This window comes from Staurois parvus, unplaced genomic scaffold, assembly GCF_062004578.1.
Source record: "Staurois parvus isolate SC_StPar_1 unplaced genomic scaffold, SC_StPar_1.0 ptg000132l, whole genome shotgun sequence".
Lineage (NCBI taxonomy): Eukaryota > Metazoa > Chordata > Amphibia > Anura > Ranidae > Staurois > Staurois parvus.
In genome coordinates, this window is record NW_028317928.1 from 5124261 (window position 1) to 5149399 (window position 25139).

Sequence of the window (25139 nt, forward strand, 5' to 3'; positions counted from 1 at the left end):
AGACTAGGATGTTATACGGGAATGGCAGTCAGATGGGAAGCAAGAACAAAGTCAGCACCCTGGAATCCCAATGGACCTATTACCTATGTATAGCCTTGTTGGCCGTGAAGCAATAAATGCAGCAACAGGTGTGATAAGTCTCCAAGAGTAGAGTATCAATGGGTGGGAATAGCTTGTTAATGGTTCTGAGATTTATTTATGTTTGGTATATGTACTGATTGATATTTAATTATTGCTATTTATGCACACAATTCATCATTTAATCAATATATGGGGAGTATAGGGTGCTACTTTACACATTATGCTATTTACCCCCTTTGAACCTAATGCCTATCTATTCATTACTAATTCACTTGTAAGTGTCACATTCACTTTTTAGGGGCAGCTGGCAATACCCCTTTAGGGGGTGAATATAATAACACCTATCACTTGGTGCCGCAAAAATTTATTTTTTTGGCTATATATTGCCTTGTTGGCTTTGAAGCAATAAATGCAGCAACAGGTGTGATAAGTCTCCAAGAGTAGAGTATCAATGGGTGGGAATAGCTTGTTAATGGTTCTGAGCTGAAGAGGCTTAACAGGTGGTTATAAGTGAAATATGACCCTCTCACCGGATTGCTATATTGACAAGGCTCTAGTAGCAATGGATGCACTGTATGGTGGGGGATGCAGGTATCCTGCATCACTGATGTTGCTGCAGCCAGTTCAGCCTCCTGGATCCACTGGTTCTATTATCCAGTGGATCCAGCACACCATAGCTTTCTCTTTCCAGTCTTCTCAGGTTGGTGAACTTCTCTAACTATACTGGCTCTCTTCTGCGCTGTTACTTATATATGATCACTCCTGCTCCCAAGTGACTATGGGCTTTGTAGTTCGGCTCAGGGATGGTTACAGTTGAGATTCTCCTCTGAGACTACATCTCCCAGACTGCTCCTGTGTAAAGCCATTCATCTAGGGCAGTGTTTCTCAACTCCAGTCCTCATGGACCCCCAACAGGTCATGTTTTCAGGATTTCCCTCAGATGAAACAGCTGTGGTAATTACTAAGGCAGTGAAACTGATCAAATCACCTGTGCAAAATAATGGAAATCCTGAAAACATGACCTGTTGGGTGTCCATGAGGACTGGAATTGAGAAACACTGATCTAGGGGATGAAGACATTTATGTAATCAGTAACATTGCCCAGTGTTACAACTAGACACAGGTTCTATTGAATTATTCTGGTTTAGGCCAGGTCACCATTCGGCACAATCTCGCCTTAAGACGGCCATAAATGAATTAGGCATAAGTTAGGCCAGTTCAGCAGGGACCACGCAAACTTCGATCCATGTATGGGCAGGCTGGTTGTACACAAGACCAAATATTGATTGACTTATGTACAACCAGCCTCTTGGAAATAATCTCTTGGCCAGCCATAGCCAGTAGTGCCGAGCAGTGCATTCTTACAGCACAGAAGTCTTTCTGCTTTCAGAATACAGTCGTTCAGTGGCAGGGATTCCTCAATCCACATTGAGTGTGTGGATGGGGAAATTGAGTCATTTTCTTTCATTCAGCCCTCTGGATAAATGAAAAACATAACTCATGTATGGTCAGCCTTTCCCACCATTATTCTTTCAAGATCAATCCTATAACATAAGAAAAGGGTACTAATAAAACTGCATAAATTGTCTCAAAAAGTTCAAGCAAGTGGCTGGCTGAAGCAGAGTTCGGCTGGGAGGTTGTTGATGGAAGTACAGCTGTCAGACTTCAGCCTGGAACATAAGCAGCAGTGGCTACCGGGTGTAGTGCTGGATGCGTGATAGTTCAAGTTATAGGGTGAATAAAAATGGTCCCAAACTTGGACCTATACAAAGTGCAAATACACACAAATACCCAATGCTATGGGTATATTGCAGGCAATGAGAGTAGCAAGATGGTGCCGACCGGAAGTGTGTCACCGCGCTCTATGCGTTACGTCACGATTTTACCACGTGACTTCCTCAGGATAGCGCCACTGGTGATCAGTTCTTCTATTTATAGGGCGGCCGGATGTCAAACACCCACGCTGGATGGAATAGATGAACTGATCACCAATGGCGCTATCCTGAGGAAGTCACATGGTAAAATTGTGATGTAACGCGTAGAGCGCGGTGACGCACTTCCAGTCGGCACCATCTTACTACTTTCATTGCCTGCAATACACCCATAACATATGGGAAACTGCTTACTTGAAACCAGCTTACTGTGAGTGTTCATTTGGCGTTTTTGCTTGGTTTATGAATAAATAAGAGTTGCACTATGGAAGTCTCTTCCGTTTGCTCCTATATGGCCTTGGTATAATGGTGTATACCTATGCGTTGTGCTGCGGTGGCCACCATCAGAAGGGAGAATCAATACTGAGGAGCCATTGGAGCCAGGTTCATGTAATGCCGCTTGGTGTGAAGTGTGTTGCTGTATAAAGCGTTATGGCCCTGAGGGGTCATAGTAAGGAGGTAAGGGGGCAATCTGGCCATTTATGGATATTGATCCACCTGAGTGTCGCAGAAGCACAGAAAGGTTTTTGGAGTGACAACTGAAGCACATATATTTACAATTCTTGCATAGACATTTTTGCACATGTGTTTATTTGCACTTTGTATAGGTCCATGTTTGGGACCATTTTTTTGCACCTAATCACTTGAACTATCACGCATCTAGCACTTTGTATATATTGTTTATTGTATTTATATATTAGCGCTTCACCACCATTATTTATTAATAGTGGCTACCAGGTGTAGCAAGATGGCCGAAGCTCCAATCAGTACCACTCCTGGCTGGGTGATAATGACAGGACTTTTTTTTTCCTGTCATCATCACCCAGCAAAAATAGAGGTAGCTCACATGAACAGGGCAGGATCAGGACTGGGAATAACAGGAGTGGTGCAGGGTATAGAGCACTGGATTCAGAATACAGAATTAGGCAGGTCATAGGCAGAGCACTGAGATACATATATCAATTAAGGAGGGATTATATACCTTCCCAGCAGTCGGTATCAGGTAGAGCCTAATTACTAGGATACGCTGGCTGCTGAGAGACACCTGTTGGTAGCCACTAGAACTGTGCCCATCTCTGGGAACAATAGTGTCACCAGCAGGTGATGCAAGTCCTGACACAAGCCCTGACAGTTCCCCCCTTGAGGAGCAGCCTCTAAATTCCCCACTTTGACTCAAACCTAAAAGACCATGTAAGTACAAAATAAGTCCAAAAAGGTTTCCCATCATTAGTGTCTAGATACTCTCTCAATCTTCTCAGGCCAGAGTCCTTCAACCTACTAAATGGCAAACCACCTGGGTCTGGTATATGGCTATGTGCCCCACCACCAGGGTCCAGGGTCTACCTAAGGTATTGGTTATTTAGACTAGGTCCCCTAATACACATAAGGTTGCAAAAATAACATCTAGTTCAGGACAAGATTCCAATGGAACTCTGCTCTTCCCTATAAGACTTCTACTTCTACTACTTGGGCTATAACAGTGAATGTAACTCTCAAAATTCAAATAAAGGGATTGATGCTGCTCGACCAACCCCAGGAGTCCAATTTTAAGGAATGGCCTCAGACGCCATTCTGGCCATGCCCTCTGATGTGTTTCGCCCGCCCACCGGGGCTTGGTCACAGAAACCAAGTGGTCACAATGACCTATGTGACCAAACCCCGATGGGTGGGACAAACAAGTCATAGGGCATGGCCAGAATGGCAGCTGAGGCCATATCTTAGCATTGGACTTCTGGGGTCGGTTGAGCAGCGTTCAACCCTTCACTTGTATTGGCTGACACTGGAATCGCTCGGACTCATGCTCCCCTCTTCTCACTTGCCAGTGGGATGATCTTTTTCCTTCCATCCACAACTTGGAGCGGTGCCATAAAGTATACTTTTTTAGAAAGTGAAAGTTTCAGAGGCAGGCTCAACAGTGGGTAAAGGACCATCATGATGGACAGTGGGCACAGGACCATCAGGATGGGCAGCAGGAACTGGACAATTAGTCTGGACTGCAGGCACTGGACCATCAGGTCGTGCAGAAAGCACTGACCATTTGACTGGGCAGCAGGCTTGGAACCATCAGGCTTGGCAGCAAGCACATAACCATCAGGATGAACAGCAAGCATGGAACCATCAGGATAGACAGCAGGCCTGGAATCATCAGACTGGGCAGCAGGCATGGAACTGCCAGGGCCAGGCTGTTCAGTGATCAGAGGATCAGCGAAGCCAGGCAGAGGTGCGATGGAATCAAACTAGACAGCAAACAGAGGATCAGTGGCATCAGACTGGATAACAGAAGGCATATAAATGGAGACAAACTTTGTAGCAGGTCGAAGGTTAGTAGAGTCAGGCTCGGAGTGTGGAACATGGGCTTGATGCATAGTGGCTCTGAGAAATGGTCAAGAACCCTATTTAACTGAATGGGTCACTCTGTCCCAAGGATTGATAGAACTTCTTAGAAAAGCATGGGCAGAGCTACCTAATTATGCTAGAATAAGGCTAGGGTACTGAGAGTTCTGAATATGAAAGGACAGAAGTCAGAGCTGAGGCTGAGCCAAGAGTAGACTGACTCATATTTGTTGCAGTGACAGGCAGGACTAGAGCAGATGGCATGGATTTGGCAAGTACAGTTGATGTTGGCTGGACTGGAGCAAGAGCCATGGAGACAGGCTGGACCAGAAAAACTGATGTGGAGGCAGACTGGACTGGATCAGCAGGCGTGGAGGCAGACTGAACTGGATCAGCTGGCACTGAGACAGGCTGGGCCAGAGCAGTAACCATTGAGGCAGATTAGACTGGATCAGAAGACATGCAGGTGGACTGTGCCGGATCACCAGGCACGGAGGTGGACTGGGCTGGATCAGCAGGCATGGAGTATGACCGGGCTAGATCAGCATGCATAGAGTTAGGAACTGACCCCAATGACCCGAACAACCTCAGGCCTTGATTCTATTATGCAGCTGATGGAAGAGTAGTAACAGTACTGAGAAGTGATGAAAAAGAGGTAGCAAGTGCAGAGGTAGATGTCTTAGGGGTTTCCAAGGGAAAAGGATTGATAGAGGAAGCCTTCATTGGATTAAATGCAGGAAAAGTACATCTAGTAGAACATCTAGTAAAAGCAGGATACTGATACGCAGTTGGAAGTATAGAGTAGTCAATAGCAGTATTTAACAATGTAACAAAGGAAGTGTTTCGTGGTGTGTAGAGGAAGGACTGAATTGGTGTGAATTAGTTAAAGCCGAAAATAGAATCTCTGACCAGGATAGGAGTAGAGGCTGAACAAAGTTTTTAGTTTATATTTTCATTGTTGTACTCAAAGACGTAAGCTGTGTCATCTTCCAGCAACCATACCAAAGACTCAGCCTGAAGCATATTAACCACTTGAAGACCGAGCATTTTCTGGCACGTTTTCTTTACAATTTTAAATCAGTATTTTTCGCTAGAAAATTACTTTTAATCCCCTAAACATTATGTATTTTTTAGCAAAGGCCCTAGAGCAGCAATGGGCAAACTACGGCTCGCGGGCCATATACGGCCCGGCGGACCTTTTAATCCGGCCCGGAGCCAGGGCAGGCAAACATTGGCTGTCAGGATGTGTGTAGGTGGGGCAGCATGACGAACGTGAGGGGAGATAGGCTCCTCTCACAGTCCGCCCTGAAGACCGGAACGGCGCAGGAACACGGCGAGAGGAACGCGCGGAGCAAAGGTAAGTGAATTGACACAGGGGGCACTTGGCTTACTACTTGGGGGGGAATAGTACTGTGGGGGATGAAATACTATATGAGGGATGAATTAATATGGGGGATGAATTAATATGGGGAATGAATTACTATAGGGGGGATGAATTACTATAGGGGGGATGAATTACTATATGGGGGATGAATTACTATGGGGGATGAATTACTATGGGGGATGAATTACTATATGGGGGATTAATTACTATGGGGGATGAATTACTATGGGGGATGAATTACTATATGGGGGATGAATTACTATGGGGGATGAATTACTATATAGGGGATGAATTACTATGGGGGATGAATTACTATATGGGGGATGAATTACTATGGGGGATGAATTACTATATGGGGGATGAATTACTATGGGGGATGAATTACTATATGGGGGATTAATTACTATGCTTACTATGGGGGAATATTACTATACTTACTATGGATGACACATACACATCATTCATCTACTCTTGGTCCAGCCCCCGGGTCCAATATATGAACCCATTGCGGCCCTCAAGTCAAAAAGTTTGCCCACCCCTGCCCTAGAGAATTAAAAGCCGATCATTGCAATTTTTTTTGTCACATTGGCATTTGTGCAACGGTTTTTCAAACTCAATTTTTGGGAAAAAAATATACTTTAGTTAATGTAAAAATACATGTCACACTTTAAAATTGCACACACTTGTGGAATGGCAGCAAACTACGGTACTTCCAGTGTCAGTATTCATACCCCTTGACATTTTCCACATTTTGTCATGTACAAACAAAAACATAAATGTATTTGATTGGGATTGGATGTGATGGACCAACACAGAGTGACCCATAATTGTGAAGTGGAAGGAAAATGAGAAATGGTTTTCAACATTTTTTACAAATAAATCTGTGAAAAGTGTGGCGGCATTTGTATTCAGCCCCCCCGGAGTCAATACTTTGGAGGACCCCCTTTTGCTGCAATTCCAGCTGCAAGTCTTTTTTGGGGATGTCTCTTTGCACATCTAGAGAGGGACATTTCTGCCCATTCTTCTTTGCAGAATCAATCAAACTCTGTCGGATTGGATGGAGAGCGTCTGTGAAAAGCAATTTTCAGGTCTGGCCATAGATTCTCCATTGGATTTTGGTCTGGACTGTGACCGGCCCATTCTAACACATGAATATGCTTTGATCTAAACCATTCCATTGTAGCTCTGGCTGGATGTTTCGGGTCATTGTCCTGCAGGAAGGGGAACCTCCGCCCCGGTCTCAAGTCTTTTGCAGACTCTAACAGGTTTTCTTCTAAGATTGCCATGTATTTGGTTCCATCCATATTTTTGGCTGATATCTTCAGCTTTAACCCCAGTAAACCACTTGCTAACCGCAATATATATACAGTATATATGTATTGTGGTCAGTAGTCTCATATTGAAAGTGAAGAGGTTACTAAAGTTACAAAAATTATTTTCGACCGAAAGAAAATTCGGAAGTGATGTAATGTATTTGTATTGTAATTTCGGACAAAAACTGTACTGATTAAACGAAAATCGTACCATCAGTTATCGTACAAGAAAAATATTCCTGCTTGTCCCTTCAAATATTTTTGGATGAAAGCTGTGTACTAATAATCAGATTATTGTACGATTGTTTCAGAACTGGTATTTTTTGTATGATTTTCTGATCGTGTGTACTAGGCTTTAAACAGGAATACATAACTCCATGCTACTGTATAGGAAAAATATAGACTGGAATTCCACTTAAATTGATTTTTTTTTGTAACTGTCTAAGTAGCAGATCAAGAGATATCTAAACTCCTGACTGAGTACTGATATTTATCCTACCGGAGGCTAGAAGATAAATATTTGAATGAATACATATGGTATCAGTTATGTGAACTAAGAAAAATGTGACTTTTACATCAAACTTTAATTAAAACTTCTATTAACTAAACTTGTTTGTCTTCTAATATATAAGCTGTGATATACCGGCCTCCTGGATCCATACCCCGCTTCCTGGAAGACTTCTCCTCCTGGCTACCCTTCTTCCTCTCCTCTGAGCTACCCACTATCATCCTTGGGGATTTCAACATCCCTGTCAACCTCGACAACCCGGACACAGCCCGTCTCCTCCACTTAACCTCCTCCTTTGCACTTGCACAGTGCATACAATCCACCACCCACTCCGACGGTAATATCCTTGATCTTGTCTTCTCCAACCGCTGCGCTCCCCACAACCTCACTAACACCCCCTTCCCTCTCTCTGACCACAACCTGATTACCTTCCCTATCTCCTCATCCTCCAACGCCTACCCCTCCAAATGTCACACTTCTACCAGCCGTAACCTCCGCAACCTTAACCCTGCCTCCCTCCACTCCGCAGCTGATCAACTCCATGACCGCATCCTCCCCCTGCCCTGCCCCGACTTGGCTATGACCGCCTACAACAATGCGCTGTCAACAGCCCTTGACTCACTAGCGCCTTTAACCACACGCAACATCAGACCCCGACCGCTCCAGCCCTGGGTAGACTGATCACACCAAAACCCTCAAACGACACAGTCGTGCCCTGGAGCGACTATGGCGCAAAACCAAATCCCAACAAGCCTTCACCCGCTACAAATCTGCCTTCCACACCTACACCTCCTCCCTCCATACTGCCAAACAAGCCTACTTCCTGACCCTCATCAAGGCCCTCTCCTCCAATCCTCGCCGACTCTTCTCCACCTTCAACTCTCTACTCTCGCCACCCCCACCTCCACCCAGCACCTCACTCACTGCCCTTGAGATTGCCAATCACTTCAAAAACAAGATTGACACAATTCGCAAGGACATTGCCGCAACTCACACGCCTTCTCAACCCGTCCCCTCTCACACAGCTACCCCCTCATCCCCCCTCCCCCTCGACATAACCCACAGGGACTTCGTCGCTGCTCAAACTCCCTCCAACCCCCTTCCCCCTCACTCAGCTACCCCCTCTACACCCCTCTCCCACGGCCCCACCACTGCTCTGATCTCCTCTCCCACCCCACCCTACATTCCTCATACTGAAGCTCCCCCAACACTCCGCACCTTTGAACTTACTACCATGGAAGAAGTCTCCAAGATCCTCTCTGATGCCCACCTCACCACCTGCCCCCTCGACCCTATCCCCTCACAACTCCTACGACCTTCCTCCTCCTCCATCCTACGCTCCCTCACCCACATCTTCAATCTCTCCCTCTCCTCCGGCACTTTCCCTTCCCCTCTGAAACATGCACACATCATCCCCATACTTAAAAAGCCCTCCCTGGACCCCAATGACCCGAACAACCTCAGACGCATCTCCCTGCTCCCATTTACATCTAAACTCCTCGAGCGCCTAGTCTACGCCCGCCTATGCTCTCACCTCAACGATAACAACCTCCTCGATCCCCTACAGTCCGGCTTCCGTCCCCTACACTCCACCGAAACTGCCTTACTCAAACTCTCCAACGACCTGCAAACCACCAAAGCTAATGGCCACTATTCAGTGCTCCTACTCCTTGACCTCTCTGCGGCCTTTGACACAGTCGACCACCCCCTCCTCCTCAAAAAACTACACTCCCTCAGCCTCAGAGATTCTGCTCTCTCCTGGCTCTCATCCTACCTGTCACAACGCTCTTTCAGCGTTACCTATAATGCCACCACCTCCCTCTCACTCCCCCTCTCTGTTGGGGTCCCTCAAGGCTCTGTCCTCGGGTCCCTTCTCTTCTCCATCTACACCTCCTCCCTTGGCCAACTCATACACTCTCACGGCTTCAACTACCACCTCTATGCCGACGACACACAAATCTATCTCTCAACCCCCCACCTCACCCCCTCGGTCTCCGCCCGAATCACACACCTGTTGAGCGACATATCAGACTGGATGTCGCTCCACTTCCTTAAACTGAACCTCTCCAAAACCGAGTTTCATGTCTTCCCTCCAGCCCGGACACCACCCCCCATTGACTTCTCCATCATGTCCAACAACGCCACCATCAAACCCGCCCCGCAGGCCAGAATACTTGGTGTCATTTTGGACTCCAACCTATCCTTCCAGCCCCAAGTCCACTCTTTAACAAACTCGTGCAGACTCCACCTCCGCAACATCGCCAAAATCCGCACGTTCCTAACTCCAGAAACCACTAAACAGCTCATCCACTCCCTCATCATATCACGACTTGACTACTGCAACTCCCTTCTCACTGGCCTGCCTCGCCACTGGCTATCCCCGCTTCAATCCATCCTGAATACGGCTGCCAGACTCATTCACCTTTCCAACAGCTCCGTTTCCGCCACCCCCCTCTGCCAATCCCTCCACTGGCTTCCGATTGCGCAACAGATCAAATTCAAAATCCTAACGCTGACGTACAAAGCTGTCCACCATACTGCCCCGAACTACATCACTGACCTAATATCCAAGTACCGCCCAGCACGCACACTCCGCTCCTCACAAGACCTCATTCTCTCTAGTTCCCTGGTCTCCTCCTCCCATGCCCGCCTCCAGGACTTCTCCAGGGTGTCACCCATCCTCTGGAACTCCCTGCCCCAACCCATCAAATTATCACCTACTCTCCTTTAGGCGCACCCTGAAAACCCATCTCTTCAGGGAAGCCTACCCCGCCCCCTGCTAACTTGCCGACCTCCTCCACTCTTCCTACCACTCCATCCCCCACAGCTATCTCCTCCTGTGCCACCATCCCCTCCCTCCTAGATTGTAAGCTTGAAAGAGCAGGGCCCTCGATCCCCTCATGTTTTGCATTGTATTGGTATTGTTCTGTCACATGTTCTGTTCCCCTCTGTAATGTACAGCGCTGAGCAAACTATTGGCGCTTTATAAATACTGTATAATAATAATAATAAGCCGACCCCGTTCTTCATTGGGTAGACCTTCACTGAAGTCTTCTAGCTGTCTACATTCTCAGTAGAGATGAGCGAATTATTCAAAAATTCGATTCGGCTGATTCGGCGAATTCGAGGAATAAATTCAATTTGAGTCGAATATATTCGCTGCGAATTTAACTTATAAAAAGGGTGTTTCTAGGCTTCAGAGAGCCTTTATATTAGTGCAGAACACTGTACCTTTAATTCAAATGCCCTTAGAGTCTGCTGGGGAAGAGAAATAATACTGTCAGTCAGTATGACATGCAGATGAGTGCCGTCGATCTTAGAATCACCGCACACTTCACTCATTTGGGCAGTCACGGGGCCAAAACCAGAGTGTGGAGCCACAGTGTGGCGGTGGAGGCAGCAGCAATGGGAGGCCATACAGCACCCTATGACAAAATGGAACCCACCAGCAGTGTGAGGAGACCTGAAAGTGGCACATGGCAGAGTGTGGCGATGGAGACAGCAGCAATGGGAGGCCGTACAGGGACCCATGACACACTCTGGACCTGGCAGCAGCATGAGGAGGCGGTACAGGGGCCCATGACAGATTACGAGCCTGGCAGCAGCATGAGGAGTCGGTACGGGGGCCCATGGCAGATTACGGGCCTGGCAGCAGCAATGGGAGGCCATACAGCACCCTATGACAAAATGGAACCCACCAGCAGTGTGAGGAGACCTGAAAGTGGCACATGGCAGAGTGTGGCGATGGAGACAGCAGCAATGGGAGGCCGTACAGGGACCCATGACACACTCTGGACCTGGCAGAAGCATGAGGAGGCGGTACAGGGCCCATGACAGATTACGGGCCTGGCAGCAGCATGAGGAGGCGGTACGAGGGCCCATGGCAGATTACGGGCCTGGCAGCAGCAATGGGAGGCCATACAGCACCCTATGACAAAATGGAACCCACCAGCAGTGTGAGGAGACCTGAAAGTGGCACATGGCAGAGTGTGGCGATGGAGGCAGCAGCAATGGGAGGCCGTACAGGGACCCATGACACACTCTGGACCTGGCAGCAGCATGAGGAGGCGGTACAGGGGCCCATGACAGATTACGGGCCTGGCAGCAGCATGAGGAGTCGGTACGGGGGCCCATGGCAGATTACGGGCCTGGCAGCAGCAATGGGAGGCCATACAGCACCCTATGACAAAATGGAACCCACCAGCAGTGTGAGGAGACCTGAAAGTGGCACATGGCAGAGTGTGGCGATGGAGACAGCAGTAATGGGAGGCCGTACAGGGACCCATGACACACTCTGGACCTGGCAGCAGCATGAGGAGGCGGTACAGGGCCCATGACAGATTACGGGCCTGGCAGCAGCATGAGGAGGCGGTACGAGGGCCCATGGCAGATTACGGGCCTGGCAGCAGCAATGGGAGGCCATACAGCACCCTATGACAAAATGGAACCCACCAGCAGTGTGAGGAGACCTGAAAGTGGCACATGGCAGAGTGTGGCGATGGAGACAGCAGCAATGGGAGGCCGTACAGGGACCCATGACATACTCTGGACCTGGCAGCAGCATGAGGAGGCGGTACAGGGGCCCATGACAGATTACGGGCCTGGCAGCAGCATGAGGAGTCGGTACGGGGACCCATGGCAGATTACGGGCCTGGCAGCAGCAATGGGAGGCCATACAGCACCCTATGACAAAATGGAACCCATCAGCAGTGTGAGGAGACCTGAAAGTGGCACATGGCAGAGTGTGGCGATGGAGACAGCAGCAATGGGAGGCCGTACAGGGACCCATGACACACTCTGGACCTGGCAGCAGCATGAGGAGGCGGTACAGGGGCCCATGACAGATTACGGGCCTGGCTGCAGCATGAGGAGGCGGTACGGGGGCCCATGGCAGATTACGGGCCTGGCAGCAGCAATGGGAGGCCATACAGCACCCTATGACAAAATGGAACCCACCAGCAGTGTGAGGAGACCTGAAAGTGGCACATGGCAGAGTGTGGCGATGGAGACAGCAGCAATGGGAGGCCGTACAGGGACCCATGACACACTCTGGACCTGGCAGCAGCATGAGGAGGCGGTACAGGGGCCCATGACAGATTACGGGCCTGGCAGCAGCATGAGGAGGCGGTACGGGGGCCCATGGCAGATTACGGGCCTGGCAGCAGCAATGGGAGGCCATACAGCACCCTATGACAAAATGGAACCCACCAGCAGTGTGAGGAGACCTGAAAGTGGCACATGGCAGAGTGTGGCGATGGAGACAGCAGCAATGGGAGGCCGTACAGGGACCCATGACACACTCTGGACCTGGCAGCAGCATGAGGAGGCGGTACAGGGGCCCATGACAGATTACGGGCCTGGCTGCAGCATGAGGAGGCGGTACGGGGGCCCATGGCAGATTACGGGCCTGGCAGCAGCAATGGGAGGCCATACAGCACCCTATGACAAAATGGAACCCACCAGCAGTGTGAGGAGACCTGAAAGTGGCACATGGCAGAGTGTGGCGATGGAGACAGCAGCAATGGGAGGCCGTACAGGGACCCATGACACACTCTGGACCTGGCAGCAGCATGAGGAGGCGGTACAGGGGCCCATGACAGATTACGGGCCTGGCAGCAGCATGAGGAGGCGGTACGGGGGCCCATGGCAGATTACGGGCCTGGCAGCAGCAATGGGAGGCCATACAGCACCCTATGACAAAATGGAACCCACCAGCAGTGTGAGGAGACCTGAAAGTGGCACATGGCAGAGTGTGGCGATGGAGACAGCAGCAATGGGAGGCCGTACAGGGACCCATGACACACTCTGGACCTGGCAGCAGCATGAGGAGGCGGTACAGGGGCCCATGACAGATTACGGGCCTGGCAGCAGCATGAGGAGTCGGTACGGGGGCCCATGGCAGATTACGGGCCTGGCAGCAGCAATGGGAGGCCATACAGCACCCTATGACAAAATGGTACCCACCAGCAGTGTGAGGAGACCTGAAAGTGGCACATGGCAGAGTGTGGCGATGGAGACAGCAGTAATGGGAGGCCGTACAGGGACCCATGACACACTCTGGACCTGGCAGAAGCATGAGGAGGCGGTACAGGGCCCATGACAGATTACGGGCCTGGCAGCAGCATGAGGAGGCGGTACGAGGGCCCATGGCAGATTACGGGCCTGGCAGCAGCAATGGGAGGCCATACAGCACCCTATGACAAAATGGAACCCACCAGCAGTGTGAGGAGACCTGAAAGTGGCACATGGCAGAGTGTGGCGATGGAGACAGCAGCAATGGGAGGCCGTACAGGGACCCATGACACACTCTGGACCTGGCAGCAGCATGAGGAGGCGATACAGGGGCCCATGACAGATTACGGGCCTGGCAGCAGCATGAGGAGTCGGTACGGGGACCCATGGCAGATTACGGGCCTGGCAGCAGCAATGGGAGGCCATACAGCACCCTATGACAAAATGGAACCCACCAGCAGTGTGAGGAGACCTGAAAGTGGCACATGGCAGAGTGTGGCGATGGAGACAGCAGCAATGGGAGGCCGTACAGGGACCCATGACACACTCTGGACCTGGCAGCAGCATGAGGAGGCGGTACAGGGGCCCATGACAGATTACGGGCCTGGCTGCAGCATGAGGAGGCGGTACGGGGGCCCATGGCAGATTACGGGCCTGGCAGCAGCAATGGGAGGCCATACAGCACCCTATGACAGAATGGAACCCACCAGCAGTGTGAGGAGACCTGAAAGTGGCACATGGCAGAGTGTGGCGATGGAGACAGCAGCAATGGGAGGCCGTACAGGGACCCATGACACACTCTGGACCTGGCAGCAGCATGAGGAGGCGGTACAGGGGCCCATGACAGATTACGGGCCTGGCAGCAGCATGAGGAGGCAGTACGGGGGCCCATGGCAGATTACGGGCCTGGCAGCAGCAATGGGAGGCCATACAGCACCCTATGACAAAATGGAACCCACCAGCAGTGTGAGGAGACCTGAAAGTGGCACATGGCAGAGTGTGGCGATGGAGACAGCAGCAATGGGAGGCCGTACAGGGACCCATGACACACTCTGGAACTGGCAGAAGCATGAGGAGGCGGTACAGGGACCCATGACAGATTACGGGCCTGGCAGCAGCATGAGGAGGCGGTACGGGGGCCCATGGCAGATTACGGGCCTGGCAGCAGCAATGGGAGGCCATACAGCACCCTATGACAAAATGGAACCCACCAGCAGTGTGAGGAGACCTGAATGTGGCACATGGCAGAGTGTGGCGTTGGAGACAGCAGCAATGGGAGGCCGTACAGGGACCCATGACACACTCTGGACCTGGCAGCAGCATGAGGAGGCGGTACAGGGGCCCATGACAGATTACGGGCCTGGCAGCAGCATGAGGAGGCGGTACGGGGGCCCATGGCAGATTACGGGCCTGGCAGCAGCAATGGGAGGCCATACAGCACCCTATGACAAAATGGAACCCACCAGCAGTGTGAGGAGACCTGAAAGTGGCACATGGCAGAGTGTGGCGATGGAGACAGCAGCAATGGGAGGCCGTACAGGGACCCATGACACACTCTGGACCTGGCAGCAACATGAGGAGGCGGTACAGGGGCCCATGACAGATTACGGGCCTGGCAGCAGCATGAGGAGGCGGTACGGGGGCCCATGGCAGATTACGGGCCTGGCAGCAGCAATGGGAGGCCCGTAATCTGCCAGCACCCTATCACAAAATGGAACCCACCAGCAGTGTGAGGAGACCTGAAAGTGGCACATGGCAGAGTGTGGCGATGGAGACAGCAGCAATGGGAGGCCGTACAGGGACCCATGACACACTCTGGACCTGGCAGCAGCATGAGGAGGCGGTACAGGGGCCCATGACAGATTACGGCCTGGCAGCAGCATGAGGAGTCTTTACGGGGGCCAATGGCAGATTACGGGCCTGGCAGCAGCAATGGGAGGCCCGTAATCTGCCAGCACCCTATGACAAAATGGAACCCACCAGCAATGTGAGGAGACCTGAAAGTGGCACATGGCAGAGTGTGGCGATGGAGACAGCAGCAATGGGAGGCCGTACAGGGACCCATGAGAGACTCTGGACCTGGCAGCAGCATGAGTAGGCGGTATAGGGGCCCATGGCAGAGTGGCGAAGCGTAAGCAGCTTAAATTGAAGGCCATACAGAGGCCTATGTTAAAAATAATAACATGTTTGGGGCATGATTCATGGCGGATTTAATCAGTTGTGTCAGGAAGTTACACAGGGGAGTACCTTTATCCGCTTGTAACATCAGGAAATCGGTGATGGCCTTTCGCTGTTCGTAAAGGCGGTCTAACATATGTAGGGTTGAATTCCACCTTGTTGCAACGTCGCAGATCAGGCGATGTTGTGGAATTCCGTTCTGCCGCTGCAGCTCAAGGAGGGTGTGCTTTGCGGTGTAGGAATAGCTGAAATGCATGCAAAGTTTACGTGACATTTATGGATGTCTTGCAGTGGGATGGTGGATTTTAGGAACCGCTTGACAACCAGATTGAACACGTGAGCCATGCATGGCGCATGGCACAACCTTCCTTGACGCAGAGCAGACACCATGTTCTTTCCGTTGTCGGTCAACATGGTTCCGATTTTAAGTTTGCGCGGAGACAGCCATCTGTCGATTTCTCTGTTCATTACACTCAGAAGTTCCTCCCCTGTGTGACTACGTTCGCCAAGGCATACCAGGTGCAGCCCAGCGTGACACCGTTGCGCCCTGCACATGTGATATGCCGGTCGGGTAATGGGACTTGGCACGGGGGTGGCGGCTGAGGACACGGCGGAAGAAGAGGTGGTAGAGGCGGACATCTTTGCTGGACCAAGGACGTGCAAACGTGGAGGCAAAAGCGGCGTGACCTGTCCAAGTTGCTGGTGCGGCTGTGCCGGCACCACGTTCACCCAGCGGGCCGTAAATGACATGTACTGTCCCTGACCGTAGTTACAGCTCCACACGTCGGCGCTGCCGTGCACTTTGGCAGAGACCGACATGCTCAAAGACTGGCCCACCATCTCTTCTACATGTGAATGCAGGGCTGGCACTGCCTTTTTGCCACTCTCCTCGCCAGTACTTCTTCGCCTGGCTGCTGAAGAGGCGGATGTCTCCCCCCGTTCCTGACCGCCCTCTGTTAGCTCTTCCTCACTGTACAGTGGGGCTCAGCCCACAGCATGTGATACTTCGCTTGGTGAGGGAACACCAAAGGACAGGGGCAGGTAGAGGACACGTGATTTCAGTGGGCTTGCTCCCGGGCCATGCCAACTAACGGTTGTGTCTGACGTACCCACCGACCGTTGGCTGTAGGTGTCAGAGGTGACCTGGGAAGAGGAAGACGACCGAGCCAACCAATTGATGACGGCAGGGTTGTCGGTGGAGACACGACCGCTGGATGACACCGGGAGCACTGGCCTCTGGCTGCGACTAGTGCTGCCTCGACCCCTTCCTCTGCTGCCACGTCTGCTCGCTCCTGAAACATTGCCTCCTCTGCCACTCCTCTGCGTGTTGTCTGACATACTCTTTAATTCAACGATTCTGTGTCCCTGAGTAACGATTCTGTGTCCCTGAGTAACAATTCTGTGTCCCTGAGTAACAATTCTGTGTCGCTGAGTAACGATTCTGTGTCCCTGAGTAACGATTCTGTGTCCCTAAGTAACAATTCTGTGTCCATGAGTAACAATTCTGTGTCCCTGAGTAACAATTCTGTGTCTGTCCCTGAGTAACAATTCTGTGTCCCTGAGTAACAATTCTGTGTCCCTGAGTAACAATTCTGTGTCCCTCAGTAACGATTCTGTGTCCCTGAGTAACGATTCTGTGTCCCTGAGTAACAATTCTGTGTCTGTCCCTGAGTAACAATTCTGTGTCCCTGAGTAACGATTCTGTGTCCCTGAGTAACGATTCTGTGTCCCTGAGTAACAATTCTGTGTCCCTGAGTAACGATTCTGTGTCACTGAGTAATGATTCTGTGTCCCTCAGTAACAATTCTGTGTCCCTGAGTAACAATTCTGTGTCCCTGAGTAACAATTCTGTGTCTGTCCCTGAGTAACAATTCTGTGTCCCTGAGTAACAACTCTGTGTCCATGAGTAACGATTCTGTGTCCCTCAGTAACAATTCTGTGTCCCTGAGTAACAATTCTGTGTCCCTGAGTAACAATTCTGTGTCTGTCCCTGAGTAGCAATTCTGTGTCCCTGAGTAACAATTTTGTGTCCCTGAGTAACGATTCTGTGTCCCTGAGTAACGATTCTGTGTCTCTCAGTAACAATTCTGTGTCCCTGAGTAACGATTCTGTGTCCCTGAGTAACGATTCTGTGTCCCTGAGTAACAATTCTGTGTCCCTGAGTAACAATTCTGTGTCCCTGAGTAACGATTCTGTGTCCCTCAGTAACAATTCTGTGTCCCTGAGTAACAATTCTGTGTCCCTGATTAACAATTCTGTGTCTGTCCCTGAGTAACAATTCTGTGTCCCTGAGTAACAATTCTGTGTCTGTCACTGAGTAACAATTCTGTGTCCCTGAGTAACAATTCTGTGTCCCTGAGTAACGATTCTGTGTCCCTCAGTAACAATTCTGTGTCCCTGAGTAACAATTCTGTGTCCCTGAGTAACAATTCTGTGTCTGTCCCTGAGTAACAATTCTGTGTCCCTGAGTAACAATTCTGTGTCCCTGAGTAACAATTCTGTGTCCCTCAGTAACAATTCTGTGTCCCTGAGTAACAATTCTGTGTCCCTGAGTAACAATTCTGTGTCTGTCCCTGAGTAACAATTCTGTGTCCCTGAGTAACAATTCTGTGTCCCTGAGTAATGATTCTCTGTCCCTGAGTAACGATTCTGTGTCCCTCAGTAACAATTCTGTGTCCCTGAGTAACAATTCTGTGTCCCTGAGTAACAATTCTGTGTCTGTCCCTGAGTAACAATTCTGTGTCCCTGAGTAACAATTCTGTGTCTGTCCCTGAGTAACAATTCTGTATCCCTGAGTAACAATTCTGTGTCCCTGAGTAACAATTCTGTGTCCCTGAGTAACGATTCTGTGTCCCTGAGTAACAATTCTGTGTCCCTGAGTAACAATTCTGTGTCTGTCCCTGAGTAACGATTCTGTGTCCCTGAGTAACGATTCTGTGTCCCTGAGTAACAATTCTGTGTCCCTGAGTAACAATTCTGTGTCTGTCCCTGAGTAACAATTCTGTGTCCCTGAGTAACAATTCTGTGTCCCTCAGTAACGATTCTGTGTCCCTCAGTAACGATTCTGTGTCCCTGAGTAACACTTCTGTGTCCCTGAGTAACAATTCTGTGTCCCTGAGTAACAATTCTGTGTCCCTCAGTAACAATTCTGTGTCCCTGAGTAACAATTCTGTGTCCCTGAGTAACAATTCTGTGTCTGTCCCTGAGTAACAATTCTGTGTCCCTGAGTAACGATTCTGTGTCCCTGAGTAACAATTCTGTGTCCCTGAGTAACAATTCTGTGTCCCTGAGTAACGATTCTGTGTCCCTCAGTAACAATTCTGTGTCCCTGAGTAACAATTCTGTGTGCCTGAGTAACAATTCTGTGTCCCTGAGTAACAATTCTGTGTCTGTCCCTGAGTAACAATTCTTTGTCCCTGAGTAACAATTCTGTGTCCATGAGTAACGATTCTGTGTCCCTCAGTAACAATTCTGTGTCCCTGAGTAACAATTCTGTGTCCCTGAGTAACAATTCTGTGTCTGTCCCTGAGTAACAATTCTGTGTCCCTGAGTAACAATTCTGTGTCCCTGAGTAACGATTCTGTGTCCCTGAGTAACGATTCTGTGTCCCTCAGTAACAATTCTGTGTCCCTGAGTAACAATTCTGTGTCTGTCCCTGAGTAACAATTCTGTGTCCCTGAATAACAATTCTGTGTCCGTCCCTGAGTAACAATTCTGTGTCCCTGAGTAACAATTCTGTGTCCCTGAGTAACAATTATGTGTCCCTGAGTAACGATTCTGTGTCCCTCAGTAACAATTCTGTGTCCCTGAGTAACAATTCTGTGTCCCTGAGTAACAATTCTGTGTCCCTCAGTAACAATTCTGTGTCCCTGAGTAACAATTCTGTGTCCCTGAGTAACAATTCTGTGTCTGTCCCTGAGTAACAATTCTGTGTCCCTGAGTAACGATTCTGTGTCCCTGAGTAACAATTCTGTGTCCCTGAGTAACGATTCTGTGTCCCTCAGTAACAATTCTGTGTCCCTGAGTAACAATTCTGTGTGCCTGAGTAACAATTCTGTGTCCCTGAGTAACAATTCTGTGTCTGTCCCTGAGTAACAATTCTTTGTCCCTGAGTAACAATTCTGTGTCCATGAGTAACGATTCTGTGTCCCTCAGTAACAATTCTGTGTCCCTGAGTAACAATTCTGTGTCCCTGAGTAACAATTCTGTGTCTGTCCCTGAGTAACAATTCTGTGTCCCTGAGTAACAATTCTGTGTCCCTGAGTAACGATTCTGTGTCCCTGAGTAACGATTCTGTGTCCCTCAGTAACAATTCTGTGTCCCTGAGTAACAATTCTGTGTCTGTCCCTGAGTAACAATTCTGTGTCCCTGAATAACAATTCTGTGTCCGTCCCTGAGTAACAATTCTGTGTCCCTGAGTAACAATTCTGTGTCCCTGAGTAACAATTATGTGTCCCTGAGTAACGATTCTGTGTCCCTCAGTAACAATTCTGTGTCCCTGAGTAACAATTCTGTGTCCCTGAGTAACAATTCTGTGTCTGTCCATGAGTAACAATTCTGTATCCCTGAGTAACAATTCTGTGTCTGTCCCTGAGTAACAATTCTGTAACCCTGAGTAACGACTCTGTGTCCCTGAGTAACGATTCTGTGTCCCTCAGTAACAATTCTGTGTCCCTGAGTAACAATTCTGTGTCCCTGAGTAACAATTCTGTGTCTGTCCCTGAGTAACAATTCTGTGTCCCTGAGTAACAATTCTGTGTCCCTCAGTAACAATTCTGTGTCCCTGAGTAACAATTCTGTGTCCCTGAGTAACAATTCTGTGTCTGTCCCTGAGTAACAATTCTGTGTCCCTGAGTAACAATTCTGTGTCCCTGAGTAACGATTCTGTGTCCCTCAGTAACAATTCTGTGTCCCTGAGTAACAATTCTGTGTCCCTGAGTAACAATTCTGTGTCTGTCCCTGAGTAACAATTCTGTGTCCCTGAGTAACAATTCTGTGTCTGTCACTGAGTAACAATTCTGTGTCCCTGAGTAACAATTCTGTGTCCCTGAGTAACGATTCTGTGTCCCTCAGTAACAATTCTGTGTCCCTGAGTAACAATTCTGTGTCCCTGAGTAACAATTCTGTGTCTGTCCCTGAGTAACAATTCTGTGTCCCTGAGTAACAATTCTGTGTCCCTGAGTAACAATTCTGTGTCCCTCAGTAACAATTCTGTGTCCCTGAGTAACAATTCTGTGTCCCTGAGTAACAATTCTGTGTCTGTCCCTGAGTAACAATTCTGTGTCCCTGAGTAACAATTCTGTGTCCCTGAGTAATGATTCTCTGTCCCTGAGTAACGATTCTGTGTCCCTCAGTAACAATTCTGTGTCCCTGAGTAACAATTCTGTGTCCCTGAGTAACAATTCTGTGTCTGTCCCTGAGTAACAATTCTGTGTCCCTGAGTAACAATTCTGTGTCTGTCCCTGAGTAACAATTCTGTATCCCTGAGTAACAATTCTGTGTCCCTGAGTAACAATTCTGTGTCCCTGAGTAACGATTCTGTGTCCCTGAGTAACAATTCTGTGTCCCTGAGTAACAATTCTGTGTCTGTCCCTGAGTAACGATTCTGTGTCCCTGAGTAACGATTCTGTGTCCCTGAGTAACAATTCTGTGTCCCTGAGTAACAATTCTGTGTCTGTCCCTGAGTAACAATTCTGTGTCCCTGAGTAACAATTCTGTGTCCCTTAGTAACGATTCTGTGTCCCTCAGTAACGATTCTGTGTCCCTGAGTAACACTTCTGTGTCCCTGAGTAACAATTCTGTGTCCCTGAGTAACAATTCTGTGTCCCTCAGTAACAATTCTGTGTCCCTGAGTAACAATTCTGTGTCCCTGAGTAACAATTCTGTGTCTGTCCCTGAGTAACAATTCTGTGTCCCTGAGTAACGATTCTGTGTCCCTGAGTAACAATTCTGTGTCCCTGAGTAACAATTCTGTGTCCCTGAGTAACGATTCTGTGTCCCTCAGTAACAATTCTGTGTCCCTGAGTAACAATTCTGTGTGCCTGAGTAACAATTCTGTGTCCCTGAGTAACAATTCTGTGTCTGTCCCTGAGTAACAATTCTTTGTCCCTGAGTAACAATTCTGTGTCCATGAGTAACGATTCTGTGTCCCTCCGTAACAATTCTGTGTCCCTGAGTAACAATTCTGTGTCCCTGAGTAACAATTCTGTGTCTGTCCCTGAGTAACAATTCTGTGTCCCTGAGTAACAATTCTGTGTCCCTGAGTAACGATTCTGTGTCCCTGAGTAACGATTCTGTGTCCCTCAGTAACAATTCTGTGTCCCTGAGTAACAATTCTGTGTCTGTCCCTGAGTAACAATTCTGTGTCCCTGAATAACAATTCTGTGTCCGTCCCTGAGTAACAATTCTGTGTCCCTGAGTAACAATTCTGTGTCCCTGAGTAACAATTATGTGTCCCTGAGTAACGATTCTGTGTCCCTCAGTAACAATTCTGTGTCCCTGAGTAACAATTCTGTGTCCCTGAGTAACAATTCTGTGTCTGTCCATGAGTAACAATTCTGTGTCCCTGAGTAACAATTCTGTGTCTGTCCCTGAGTAACAATTCTGTAACCCTGAGTAACGACTCTGTGTCCCTGAGTAACGATTCTGTGTCCCTCAGTAACAATTCTGTGTCCCTGAGTAACAATTCTGTGTCCCTGAGTAACAATTCTGTGTCTGTCCCTGAGTAACAATTCTGTGTCCCTGAGTAACAATTCTGTGTCCCTCAGTAACAATTCTGTGTCCCTGAGTAACAATTCTGTGTCCCTGAGTAACAATTCTGTGTCTGTCCCTGAGTAACAATTCTGTGTCCCTGAGTAACAATTCTGTGTCCCTGAGTAACGATTCTGTGTCCCTCAGTAACAATTCTGTGTCCCTGAGTAACAATTCTGTGTCCCTGAGTAACAATTCTGTGTCTGTCCCTGAGTAACAATTCTGTGTCCCTGAGTAACAATTCTGTGTCTGTCCCTGAGTAACAATTCTGTGTCCCTGAGTAACAATTCTGTGTCCCTGAGTAACGATTCTGTGTCCCTGAGTAACGATTCTGTGTCCCTCAGTAACAATTCTGTGTCCCTGAGTAACAATTCTGTGTCCCTGAGTAACAATTTTGTGTCTGTCCCTGAGTAACAATTCTGTGTCCCTGAGTAACAATTCTGTGTCCCTGAGTAACGATTCTGTGTCCCTCAGTAACAATTCTGTGTCCCTGAGTAATAATTCTGTGTCCCTGAGTAACAATTCTGTGTCTGTCCCTGAGTAACAATTCTGTGTCCCTGAGTAACAATTCTGTGTCTGTCCCTGAGTAACAATTCTGTGTCCTTGAGTAACAATTCTGTGTCCCTGAGTAACGATTCTGTGTCCCTCAGTAACAATTCTGTGTCCCTGAGTAACAATTCTGTGTCCCTGAGTAACAATTCTGTGTCTGTCCCTGAGTAACAATTCTGTGTCCCTGAGTAACAATTCTGTGTCCCTGAGTAACGATTCTGTGTCCCTGAGTAACAATTCTGTGTCCCTGAGTAACAATTCTGTGTCTGTCCCTGAGTAACAATTCTGTGTCCCTGAGTAACAATTCTGTGTCCCTGAATAACAATTCTGTGTCCCTGAGTAACGATTCTGTGGCCCTAAAGTCTCTGTGGCCCTAACTCTGTCCCTAATACAGAGAGGTCTGTCTCTCTTGAATGACCGGAGGCTAATGGAGAATTGTAAGATGGCCGCGATTTATAGCTCCACCATTACACAGTGCTGGCTGGCTGGCTGCTGATTGGCTAATGCGATCACATGTCATGAATGAATGCATTATGGGTCAGCGCGCCTTGTCTGCGCGCCTTCCCAGAGATCCCCGCTCCGTCGCCACACATGTTGCCGCCATTTTTGGGAAAATTCGATTCGTGCCTCCGAAGTTTGCTAATTTTCGGATTCGGCGCGAATCGAATATTTCCTAATCTTCAAAACGAATTCCACTTCGCCATGTTCGATTCGCTCATCTCTAGTCATGAGATACTCCAGTACTGCTGAATATTTAGTCCCTGCAGAGCTGAACTAATGTGTCAGGGCTGGATTTACATCTCAGGAGCCTATAGGCAGAGAACTCAGAAGAGCCCCCTCCCCCAAACAAGAAAAGACAGTAAGAACTACTTTTTTTCTTCATAAAACATTTGTATATGTGTGAAGGAGAAAGCTGTGGACTTTGATGTAAAGGGGAACTGTGATGTAAGGAGGTCTCTGGTCACCAGAGCCTTCCTTACATGAGTCTCCAGAGATCCTCTCACCATAGATTCAAACTTTTGAACTTCAGAATGAGGACATTTGAGGGTGGAAGTGTCCTGCAGCATGCCTAATGCACAATGACACAATGGGTGTGGCCAAATACTTAACAGTGGGAGGGGCTTAAGGGGAGAGGTTAAACAAAACCAGGGATTTCTTGTACCTATAAAATGTGCTTTGATTGCTGTGCCACAAGCAAGAGTCTCACAGACACAAACCCCAGCACAATCATTTCAAACAATAAATAAAAAGCTTCCATTACAAATGGATTTTCTCAAAATGTGGAATGTTACATAAAGTGGGGAAGGATTCAAGAGTGCATTGTGTACAGAGTGCAGGGTCAAGGAATGTGTTATGTATAGAGTGCAGGGTGCAGGAATGCGTTTTGTACAGAGTGCAGGGTTCAGGAATGTGTTATATACAGAGTGCAGGGTTCAGGAATGTGTTATGTACAGAGTGCAGGGTCCAGGAATGTGTTATGTACAGAGTGCAGGGTTCAGGAATGTTTTATGTACAGAGTGCAGGGTTCAGGAATGTGTTATATACAGAGTGCAGGGTTCAGGAATGTGTTATGTACAGAGTGCAGGGTTCAGGAATGTGTTATATACAGAGTGCAGGGTTCAGGAATGTGTTATGTACAGAGTGCAGGGTTCAGGAATGTGTTATGTATAGAGTGCAGGGTTCAGGAATGTGTTATGTACAGAGTTCAGAGTTCAGGAATGTGTTATGTACAGAGTGCAGGGTTCAGGAATGTGTTATGTACAGCGTGCCAACAAAGTTTTTCCCCTAGTACAGGTGAAACAGGGGCATTGTCAAGCAAAAGATGAGAGACATGAGACCAAACAATGCAGAAGAGCTGAAGGCCGCTATTGAAGCATCCTGGTCTTCCATAACACCTCAGCAGTGCCACAGACTGATAGCTTCCATGCCACGCCGCATTGAGGCAGTAATTGCTGCAAAAGGGGCCCAAACCAAGTACTGAGTACATACTGTACATCAAAATCTCTGAAAATTTAAATTTCATCCAAAAAATTAAATGCACATGTCTAACATTCACTGCACCCTATTTATCACAATAAAATAATTAAAAAGTTGGGCAT